Source organism: Aegilops tauschii, chromosome 2 (assembly GCF_002575655.3).
Source record: "Aegilops tauschii subsp. strangulata cultivar AL8/78 chromosome 2, Aet v6.0, whole genome shotgun sequence".
Taxonomy (NCBI): Eukaryota; Viridiplantae; Streptophyta; class Magnoliopsida; order Poales; family Poaceae; genus Aegilops; species Aegilops tauschii.
In genome coordinates, this window is record NC_053036.3 from 644,259,713 (window position 1) to 644,272,005 (window position 12,293).

Here is a 12,293-nt window from a genome sequence, read left to right on the forward strand (position 1 = left end):
GAACGCGCGGGCGTGGCCGAAAACAACGCCGGTGACGAGCACGGCGGACGGCAGTTCGGCGCACGGCACGAAGATGTGGAAGAAGGGGAACCGTGCAGCAGCGCCTCCGACCTCCAGCTGCGGCTACCGGTCGATGAGGAGGACGACGGCGTAGACGACGGACACGTTGGCGAGGCGAGGCGGTGGCTGTGGCCACGCGATTTACGGCGGCGAGTCCATGGCGGCGCTCGGATGCCGTGGGAAAGGAGGAGTAGCGAGGTGGATCTGAGGGGAGAGGGAGAGGCCGAGAGGGAGCGCGGTGTGTAGTGGGGAGGAGACTCGAGGAGGCGCGGCGCTGGCGATCTTATCCCCTCGGCGGGGTCGGCGAGGTGGTGCGACGGGGACGCGCCCCTGTTCCTCCTGTTCATGGCGCAGTCGGAGGAACAGGGCGCGGGGAAGGAGGCGACCAGGGGAACGGGGGGAGTGGGCCGACCCGGCTGGGCCGGTTTGGCTGTTGGCTAGCTGGGCCAGGTGGGCCGGTCTGGCCTGTGAGCTGGGCCGCCTAGTCTAGTGGGGGGGGTTTCTTTTCCTTTGGTTTTATTTTCACTTTTTCTTTTTATTTATTTTCTTTTCTGTTTTATTTGACTTTAAAATATTTAGGCACTTTCTAAAAAAAATGTTTTCTCCACAATAATTACCAGTGCAATATTTGGCACCCACCGAACATTTTTGTTTCAATGTTTGAAAACTTTTGTTGTTTGCCATATTTTGAATTGATTTTTGAATCGGTTTTGAACTAATGAAAGATTAGCAATAGTAACGGAGCTGACGTGGCATCATTAGCAGAGTTTCACTGTAGCTTAATTATCCGGGTGTTACAATATGGTTGTTTTTCTAATGTCATACTCTCAATGTTGTGTTAGGACTATCGTTACACTAAATGATATCCTAAGATTCGGAAAATATGATCGCCAACAACACTTGATCCAGTCTTAGAGGCAAGCCTGAGAACCTATTCTTTACTATTTATCATTCCACATGTGCATATGAGTTTTTCACCGAATCCCATATTTCAGGATCATAAAAATTATAACATGAAATATAAACTCTTAATTATGAACACGAAAAATATAATAATACAATATTATTGCCTTTAGGGCATATTTCCGACAAGAACAACAATAATGCCAACTTTTCTTAGAGAGACAATGAACATGACTTACCCATCTACTATGTGCTATTAGATGAATTATACCAGCCTCCAGAAACTTTAATATTTCATTTCGTACCACTTTCTTCATCTTAGGATTTAAGCGGCGTTGATGGTCAATAACAGATTTAGCATCTAGCTCCATATGAATTTTATGTTGACACATACTTGAGCTAATGCCCTTGAGATCATCCACATTATATCCAATTGTAGCACGATGTTTCGTTAGAGTTTTCAAAAATCTCTTTTTCTCGTGCACTGAAAGTTTAGAATTGATATATATATATATATATATATATATATATATATATATATATATATATATATATATATATATATATATATATATATATATATATATAAAGGGCCCGTGCGTTGCAACGGGAGAAAAGAATACCACACGCTTTTAATTTACAAAAAATGGTCTATAATCTGAGTATTTGTAGCTATGGCCCAAACAAAGATGGTCTTTGGCTACAAAAGCGCAAGTTCAAGATTTCACATGTCTTCTATTTAAACACGGCTTGCATGTAGATTTAATAAGTACAAACAAACGGGCAAGTGATCTTCAATTTCGTCTTCAATCCTGATTTTGCTGAGATGTTCATCCACAATCCGAATCAGTATCGATATGGAAAAAGATGGATAATGCACTGTTGATTAAGAAATGCATCCTGGATAGTTTTTTTAAATGGTTAACAGGTAAAATAACATCATATTCAAATTCTATATATTTTTCTAATCAAATTCCATATATAACATGTTAAATTTAGAGTTACAGTTTAGAAGATATGAGTATTTAAAAAAACATTTAATATGTATTGCGGGTTTAATGTCAGAAACATCAGGGGATTTTCTATAAAATAGCATGACGGACTAAGAATACCTATTTCTTTTATTAGTAGGTATAGATATATCAATGGGAGTTTCTCCAGTTCAAACATAGGATCGCCCAAAATCGGAAAAGGTAAGTTATGTTTAAGAATATTTTATATATTTCATTTATTTCACTCATATGCTTATCATTCTTATGATCTAACAAATATTGCTATAAAGGATCAATAGGAGACACAACAATAGAAGCAAGACCAACAATTACATCTTCATTAGGTAAATCTCTAACATGATGTTGTTTGGTAAACTTAAAAAAATTAAATTCATGAGATTCATCACCAAACTTAACTTTAGCCTTTTGTTTAGAACAATCAATTTCAACTTCAATAGTGTTTCAGAAAGGTCTATCAAATATAATAGGATGGAAATTATTTTGTTTAGGTCCAAGTACTAAGAAACCAGTAGGATATTAGATTCTACCATACAAGACTTCAGCATCCCTAATAATCCCAATTTCTTTTATCTCAATAGGTGAAGTATCATGCATAACTTCTTAATAAAGATAAAAAAGAATTGCACTTATACTGACACCAATATCATATAAATCATGATAGCAATGGTCATCAATTTTAAGAGAGACAACAGACAAGCTAACTACTCTTTTATGTTATCTTATCCTGTTCATTTCTAACAGGTTTAGCAATTCTAACAGCATCTTCACAGAAATAAAAAGCATGTCCATCAAGATTTTCAACCAAAAGATCATTAACCATGACAATTGAAGGTTCTACTTTAATTTGTTAAGATGATTGCTTGCAAGACTTCTAGGAAACAACTCTACCAGTAAATGTAAAACACATAACCACCTGTGGCTTTAAGCTCATCAGCATCAGGTACCCAATTTGCCCTCTGGTACCCTTGGATACCCGGTATAGTGAAGTCCATAGTTTGCGGTATATTTTTTATAAAGGCACATCACACATAGGATGACATATGACGCATATCGTGAGAACTAACGAAAATGTATTGAAAAAATGCGTGGTTAATTAAGTTGTTGTTTCAATTTTTATGAGAACGGTGTATTGTCCGAATTGACAAAAATGTATCAAATGTGTGGTTAAGTAAGTTGATGTATCATTTTTACGGGGTTTCATAGTTCAGATATAATATTGTTATCGTGCTGCAAGTTTACACATCATGGTTGTAGTTAACTAGCGTTAAAAATGGTTGTAATTAACTCTTCTAGAAAAAAACCTTATCTTTTGCCCTCACTTTTGGTTGCTATTTGATCATTGCCGTATGACATCTCGGGCCCCCACTTTTGGTTGCTATTTGATCGGGGTGAGGCTACACGTCAGTCAACTGACTTTTTCAAATCGGGTCAGTCGATTATTCGAACGTACGATCGAAATCCAATGGCGCCCGACCTTTCTTCTACCTCCATCTCTTCTTCTTCTCCAGCCGCCGCCCGGGCCGCCGGCCGAACCACCTGCGACCACCACCCGCGGCCGGCGGCGCTCCCGCGCTGCCTCGCCGCCCCGCCCTCACCGAAACCGCCCCCACCGCCGGTCTTGCTGCCGCCCGAGGCTATCCCTCTACGCCCACCCTCGTTTAAGTTTTTTCTTCGGCGAAGTGCACCACCGTCGTCCATCACCGCCCCCACCCTGAACCTTAAGATAGATACTAGGGTAGCCCTCCAGCGAGCCCCTTCCTTCTCCTTCCTTACCTCCGGCTCACTCTGGCCATCTCTCGAAAACCGACTGACCCTATTTCAAAATCAGTCGATTTGACATTTAGCTAAACTGATTTGGTCATTCCCATGACATCTCGGTCCCACACACAATAACCAAAGTGCCCCCCGATCCCCCATCCTCTTCGTGGTCGGCCACGGCGGCGTCCCTCCCTCCGCCCTCCGCCCTCTGCCTTTGCCCCTCCTCTTCGTGCTAGCCCACACCCCACCCCAGCTGGTCGCCGCCCTTCGTCGTCGTCCTCGGTCACGGCGGCACCCCTCTGTCTTATCCTTGCTCCGGTACAGGTACCGCCACCAGATGGCCCGATTCACCCCCGTCCACCCTCTCCCCCTGGCGGCGACCTCCACTGCGGACGCAGTTAGGGACTGCACAGGCTTCCCAACGAGCGCTGCCCCCCCCTGCTGCCCCCCTCTCTCTCTCTCCGACTGCCCCTTTTGACTTCGGATGACATTCATATGATCCCGTCTTCCTTTGTTCAGCTATTCTACAGATGGACTGCACTATGTATCTTTTGTGTCTCAGGCAACAGGAACTATGGTGATGGTGTGGAGTGTGCACCAACATTTTCAAAATTGCAAGCCAGATCTGCAACAACAAAGACTTGTTTTGCTGTGTTTCATCGTATTGCAAAATACAGACATTCCGATATTCTATTATAGCAAGTTCTTAATGCATTATATCATCATTACAAATGAGTTCTGTGTTACACGAGCCATGGTGATAGAATGCCCCAAAGAAAACGGGTTTAATCTGCAGCACACTGTTTCAATCTCTGCCCCATTTTCATTTTTCAGTCGCTAAGTAGAAGCCCATAATGCTAAATTTAATTCCTGAACAGAGTATCTGAGTTTCTGCTTACGGATTGTATATGTTACCTTTATTCAATAGACAAAGTTTGAGCGTAGTAGTGAATGCGTGTTTGTCTTGAGTCTCTACCGATTTGAGTTGTAATACATCATGCTTGCAATCTTGTTTTGTCTGTGGCTTTCTCCCACATTAATCATTCTGATGTGTTACCAGCTCTTCCCTTGGATCTTCACGTGGACTTCGTGTGAACTCTTAATTTTCTAAGACTAAGAAGAAATTGAATAGAAACTGCAACGGCATAGCTAGTAGTATCAGTTGCACTTCCAATGGAAGTGAGCATGCAGTTGGTGCTAAAGGTGATGATCTTTAAGCTGATGTTGACTCTACCACATGCCATCAGTCTGATCTGCCATTGAACATTGACATTGGTAGCAAGATGGTACTAAGTTGAATTCCATCTTATTGCAATATTTGTGCTTTATTGAACTGTTTTTTATACTTGAGACTTTCAATTTATTCCTGTGCTTTGTTAGTTAAACACTTATTTTTTATCTTCTCAGTAGTTAACTTGTATTGTTAGTACCATACCTTGCTTTACTACATGCCTACATCATTCTTGTGATCAGTAAAAAACTCTTATGCCACTATTGACATGCAGAAAAGTTTTAATGGCTCATCTCTAATTAGCTAAACACGTGAAATATGGGATATGGCCTACTCATTTCGTGTAATTGGGTGATGCTATAAGCAAAACAATGGCCAACTATGAGTACTAACTGCATCCTTTTTCCTACAGAAAACTAATTATTATACTGGTGCGCAAAAATATTCTAGCATCTTCAGTGAGATTTAAATGGGAAACAGAGGCTAGGGGAATATGATTTGTTCAGTAAACATGTGCACAGTTTCTTCTTGGAAATGCATTACACTTTATGCAGCAAATAATCTAAATATTGATGGTGAATAAAATGGAACAAAATTTTGGATAGAAACAAATGACTGAATGGTGGCAGAAATTTCAGTACATGGTAGAAGATGTGCTATACAGTTCATACCTTGCGCATAAAAGTATTTGTGTAATTGTGTTTAATTTATGAGCCAATACCAGTCTTTTTATGTTGAAACATCAAACACCACAACACCAAACGTTTCTGGCCTCATTTATCTGTACATGAAGATAAACTGGATCATTCTTATGGCACTAAGGCCACTTAACATATTTTCCAATATTAATTCTTGAAAGTGATACTAGGAAACCATACTATTATTATGCTGTGCTACTTGAACATTGTGCCAAAGAAGTTATGATACTTCATATTTGCTAAATCAGGTATCCAAGCGGTCTTCTCGTGCTGGCAAATAAGTTAGGGAAAACATGCAGGGAACAAACTGTCAGGGATGAATTCCTGAAGGGATGAAGAGAGGGTTGTGCTGGACATCAGTATACTTCCCTCGGGGTTTGTAGATTTTAGCGACTTCTTAAGGGGGATGAGTTAGATTTTGGTGAGGTATGCACCCTATGATCCTCTTCTAGTAGTTATTTATAGATGAAACAAGGAATAAAATATTTTAGTTAGTGACTATGCTTGGTCTGTGATTAAGTAATGTGTGAGGATCTTCGTGATAATGACGAGCTCATCATGCATACATCAATGATAATGTTACTATGTTAGGAATCTATACTACTTTTGAAATATTGAATTATGTTAAAGATATCATTAGTTCTATTCTTTAACTTTACTATTTTGTATTGACTCATGTTGCATTTTGTGCTGCTGCAACCTGCAATTATGTGTTCCTTTCTTTTCCAAAAGATTGCTACTGTCGCCGCTGCTTGTTTAAGTTTCTAGATCATGACCAATGACTTTATTGCTGCTTTGTTGAGTTTATAGATTTTAATTTAAGACCATATACTGAATTTCTCACATTTCATGCCTTGAAACATGCTGCTCATGATATCACCAGAAGTTTGGGAAAAGAATTTTCCTCTACTGTGCAATGCCGTCCTTTTGCCTTGTACTCTATATAGTAGACATGAAATGATTTTGGGAATTCTCTGCTTATAGGATATAAACAATGAGCACAACGTAGAACCCTTGTTTAAAGGGAAATAGTATGTTACATTTCTTGACAGGCAAATAGAGAACTGTATGCCAATATTATCATTGTGTTTTTTCTGTAACATTTGCATTTCTCATCTGGTTGCGACTTATGACCCAGTGCTGAGAATATATATACAATACAATTGAGGAAGTATAGAGAAAATGCAAAATTAAGGCTAGAAGTTAACCAGCTGCTGTGGATAAAATGGAGAGCATCCAAAACTGTTGACCTAGTGGGATTTCAGAGCTCTCAACTCATCATCCAGGCCAAGTTGAGTGTTGAGCCCAAATGTGGCTCAGGAGACACATACGTATACAAATATGCATGGATTGTCCAACATAGCCATAGTCCTAGATTGCCTGTTTAGGAATGATAACTCAACCTTTTGGGTCTACTCCCTCCGTCCGAAAATACTTGTCGCGAAAATGGATACAAATGGATGCATCTAAAGCTAAAATACATGTAGATACATCCATTCCTCGGACAAGTATGTCCGGACGGAGGGAGTACATGCTAAGACCCAATGAATTGTCTGATACATGTTTAGAAGTGTAATTTAACATTTTGAGACCCCAATTTAACAAGACCAAGAGCACTCATGACCAGAGGGACTCCAACTCCATGGCCCTAGCGGATCACCAAAGAACAGCCTCCTCTCGAATTCCTTGAGCAAGAAGAGAGACAGTAGGAGTTCTCCCCTTGTAAACGCACTCATTACGATGTTTCCAAATGAGCCATGCAACCACCATGAGCAAGGAGTGGAACCCCTTGTGCTGCCGAAAATCAATCAATAGTGATGCTTCAGACCACCAAATTTGGAAGGATAGATGGTGTTGACTCACTAGAACTGATTGCACTAGGCCAACAGATCGAAGGGTCTCCAACCAAACCTGTTTGGTGAAGACACAGTCAGCCAACAGATGAATAATAATTTTCTCCACCTGATCAGAGGGGACATTTTGAGGGGTGAGTCAGGCCTCGGTGTGCAAGGAAATTAGCAGTCCAGCAGCGGTTGTGGCAAACCAACCAAACGAAGTGCTTCCTTCACTAGTAGGAGCCCAAGATTTCCAGTGTCGGCTTGGGTCAAACTTGGTGCTGCCCTCAAAGAAGGATTTGCAAGCTGATCTGGAAGAGAAAGTACCTGAAGTAGTAGCAGTCCAATTTGCCTGTCCTCGACGTTCTCTTGCAGCTCCACTACAGCTTAAAGTTCCATAATCTGAAAAAAAATCCTTCTAAGACTTGAATAATTGCCAGTTATTGCTAATGACTCACTAACCCAGCAATTATCTTTTTTCTGACAAACGTAAGCCCCCAAAGGACCCCCCCTGCATATATTAAAACAGATCATAGTATAGGAACATAGAAGTCCCAGATTTCAGAAGCAACCTGGAAATAAATATTACAATTCGGCCCAGAAGGGACACGTACACCACCCACCGCCCATGGACAGTCCGTGTGTCAGTCTGAAGCACAGGAGTGGCTTCGAGCTTCGGAGCGGCTTCCATGTCACCGCTGCTGACCGGAGCAGGCCTGGCCACAACAGGTCGGTGCTCCGGTTGCCACCAGCAAGGCGGCAACACCGCAAGTGGCCTGTGACGCACTCTAACGGCCCCTCTTGGCTTGCGGGTTAGGCAGCTACCACCGTGGCAAGGATGAAGCAAAGGGATATGCCGATGGCATGAAATAGGATGAAGCACATGCTCCAGAAACCAACAGATAGCCCCTGGATAGGGCAGAAGGGACCGCAAATGGTTCCAGTAAAGGACAGCCTTGATTTGGTGCATGGAGATGTAAGGGGCCGTTTGGATTATGCCCACACCAGCCCGACCAAAACGACGGTGTGCCAAAATTTTGGCGAAGGAAATAGCCACCGGGAACTCGCCCACGCGCTAGTGCAGAATCACAACGTCTGGCCAAAAAGTTGGCTGTGAGCCAAAAACTTGGCTGCGATCCAAACGCTGCCGAACCTGTGGTCAACGACCAAAATTTTGGAAGGGCAGCTTGGGGCTGCTATCCAAACAGCCCCGAAAGGAAAACATCACCAAATCGGAAGAACTGGTGCCAGAGCATGCCGAGAAAACATGCACCGATTCTCAACTTTCCTGCTCGAACCAGATGACACCTTAATGTACAAGCACTAGATTTCAAGCACAAGAAGAAAGCCGGCCATGGAGATTTTGTGGGGAGCAAAACCGGCAAAGTAAGAATGGATCTGAAGCAGGGGATTTTATTGGAAGGAAAGGAACGAGCCAGATCTGCTGACATAGAAGATAGAACCCATCTTCACCCCTTGGCAAGAAGCGAAGGATACAGAAGGATCTAGTTCAGCAAGATCTGGAAGGGGAAGGTTATTGGAGCTGGGACAACCTGGCTTTACCGTGGTAGGGCCATCGCCAAGAACCACAGAGACAGCAACCACGAGCATGGAGAAAATCATATCTCGCTGATGTCCCTCACCGGCAAGAAAAACCCAGAAACAGCCATTAAGGACTCAAGAACAGCTACTACTACACCTAGACTACACAAGGGAAGGGCCCCTCGCCCTACTCGCCACCGGCTAGGCCGGGGAGGAGAGGGGAGGGGCCGGCGGAAGGAAACAGGGAAGCTTAAGCGAGAGATGAGCGAGCGGAAAGAACGAGGCTGGTGGGAGGAGTGTGTTACTACGCTGGTCGTTCCGCTGCTAGATGGGTTGTGTGGTGCCCAACTATAACCCACCAATTACCAATAAACACTAATAAGGCAGTAACAAGGGTCAATCAACTAAAATATAGTACCAGTTCCAACCAGCGTCAGATGAACTTTGAGGCTTATGGTTCATTATTCTATTGATAAGCAGCGTTAATGTGTTGATTGTAAGTTTATAATCCTCCTTACTTGGTTAAGTTAGGGCTGTAGTTGATAACTTAAATCTTGGTAGCTATTGATAACTCTATCTATATTTCTTCTTCTTAATGCAATGATATGCAGATCTCCTGCGTATTCAAATACAAAAAATGGCACCACTGCAGTGCATTTCTTGGACACATATATTAAATCAATTATTAAAAAAAATTGGACAACAATAATGAGTCTACTATTCATTTCTAGTCACCTCTATTCATTTCCTATTAATGTTGCCATTTCTTCTTCAGGGGATTGTTCAAAAGAGAGGATAGTATATTCTTGAGCTCCTGGAGGATCGGACTATTCATATCTGGAAGATTTCTGTGGTATGAAATAGTTAATCCTGACGGTGAAGGTCACTTGTATTTGTGAGCTTCTAACATAATGTGATTTGGCAGCTTTCAGACTTGGGAAATATACTCCTGTTGAAACAAGCTAGATCTTGACATATTCAGACTTGTGAAATATAACGTATGTGCTTGTATATTTCGTGAAATAGATTCAGGATATCATACATAAATAGGCACTGGGATCTTCAAATGATCACTAGAATGGACCGTTCCCTCGCAATCACTAGAATGTTGTTGAGCATTTGTGGCACAACGGGTGTAGTTGCACTGTAAATTGTCAGCGTTTTGTTCATGTAGTTGCAGTTGTACTCATAGTAGTCGGCTTGTTGCAGATGCTATTGCTACTAAACGTAGAGCAATAGCCCTATCTCCTAACACTAGTTTTTATCTAATGGACAGCAATGTGTTTTCATATATGTATTTGTAATTTCTGTATATTGTTTATGCAGAATGGCAAAAAGCAATATACTCTGTTGGTTTTAACGAGGTCAAGAAGTGTCTTGCATTAAAGGAATCAATAATAGACCTATCTCCTAATGCCCTTTTCCCTACTCTCCTACAGGTGAATAGAGTGAGGGCAGCAAAGATGCGCAAACCATAATTGAGAGAGTTGGCACTCGGATTAATGGCTGCAAAGAGGAAGGGCTAATTGGCTCTCAATGCATTTCACCGCTCCACCAGAATCCCAACATCTCCTCATGACGGTATTCGGCAACGGCGTTGGCCTCGGCTCCATCTCCACTGCCTGCCTGCCTGCCTCTTCCAAAGATGTAGCCGTTCGCAGTGGCGGTGGCCTCCCCTCACTGAATCGTGGCTGGAGCACTCTGCCCGCTGTGATCTCTGTGGATCGGGGCAGCAGCATGCGCTCTGAAGACGTGCTGGTGATGTCACCAACAGGCGCCGTCGCATTCCAGAGCAGGGCGAGAATAAGGTGCGAGGAGATCTCGTTCCAGGCTGGGCGTCCTCGCCCAAAGTGTATATATGCGCGTGTGCTGAATTCTTTCACGTGCGAATCAAGGAAAGATTGATGAGTAGTCATCTTGTTTCGGTTGGAACTTGGAAAGTTGTCGTTTGTTTGTTGGTGCTCTCCATTGTCAATCAATTACACAGTAGTATTATCTATTATGGATGGTTCAGCCTCAGACTTGCATTACATTTTGCTGGGCTTTGTTTTGTTCATCAGTTGTCTTTCTAGTATGTTTGATTGGTTGCACAGTTTAGACCATATGAAGATACGTAGCTGCTGGGCAGCAAGCCCGGTCCGATGAGTGAGTAGAAAAAAGAATCGTTGTCTAGTTCATATATACTGTATGTTGCAGGAAAAGGAAGCCACAGGGTGTTAGGCTTGAGTAACACAGCGTCCATAACGTATCACATGTAGACAGTGATACGAGTCAACCAACATATATATACATCCTACGCAGCAGGCCGGCTATACGTACGCTACACACCACTCCAAAGCTTGGCAAGTTGACGGCGCCAGTGCCACCAGGGCGTCCTCTCCCTCCAAACCTTGCGCACAAGGCGGCGCCAACAGCTCGCCCTCGGCTCCTTCCTGAGAGCGACGACCTCCAGCGGCTCGATCTCGACGAGGGTGAAGCTCAGAAACACCTTCTTGAGGATCCAGCGGACAGGACCCCAGTTGAGGTGGTTGTCAACCACCTCAATGTGCATCTCGCCGGCCTGGAAGCGGAAGGAACTGCAGACCACAATGTGGAAGACGGCCTTCTTGCCCACCCATCCCCTGTAGACCCTCCTCTCCCAGCCGTCGTCGTAATAGTCTGGCCCCGCCATGAAAGAGCCAAGCATGGGCCCTCTCAGGTGAATCATGCGCGCGAGGCTTGACGGCGCGGGCACACACTCGGAGTTGAGCAGCTTCTCCCATGACTTCACCTGGAGCCTGCACGGCTCCCAGCCGGCCAGGTGCGGCGTCGCGTCAACCCCGCCGATCACCTGTATCACTCCGAGGACCTCCACATGCTTGGCGCCCCTTTTGGTGGTCCAGACGCCGCCCGACTTGCAAAACTCCAGCAGCTCCTTGGCCGTCTCCATGGGTATGCTATATGGGAAGGTCTCTGCGCCGTACTTGCGCTCGAACACTAGCCTGTGCTGGGCCTCCAGGCACATCAAGCATGCTGACACGGTGCAACTGCCTGAAATATATGCATGGAAACCCACACCACACCAGACCAGGTTGATGAACGTTGAACATGCATGGAACGCACGGCCGACTGAGTTCAAAAGCGAAGCATTATTCATTCAGATTCAGCGCAAAGAAGAATCACTCACCGTCTTCCTGTGGGATTGGACAGCCGATGACATCGATCCAGCTCCATGATTCTTTTGGCCGGTAGTCCCGCGGCGAACCCATCATCA

The 12,293-nt window shown here is 43.7% G+C and overlaps 1 long non-coding RNA gene across 3 annotated transcripts; it reads left to right on the top strand.

Moving 5' to 3' along the window:
- Window positions 1-3,895: 3,895 nt before the first annotated feature.
- Window positions 3,896-11,094, top strand: LOC120973901 (uncharacterized). 3 transcript variants are annotated; one of them, XR_005769549.2, is made up of 5 exons: window positions 3,896-5,020; window positions 5,912-6,089; window positions 9,816-9,893; window positions 9,966-10,038; window positions 10,480-11,094. It is a non-coding gene; the product is annotated as an uncharacterized lncRNA (long non-coding RNA). The 3 variants fall into 3 exon arrangements; XR_005769548.2 differs by having other exon boundaries at window positions 3,896-6,089; XR_012203646.1 differs by lacking the exon at window positions 9,966-10,038 and having other exon boundaries at window positions 3,896-6,089.
- Window positions 11,095-12,293: the final 1,199 nt, after the last annotated feature.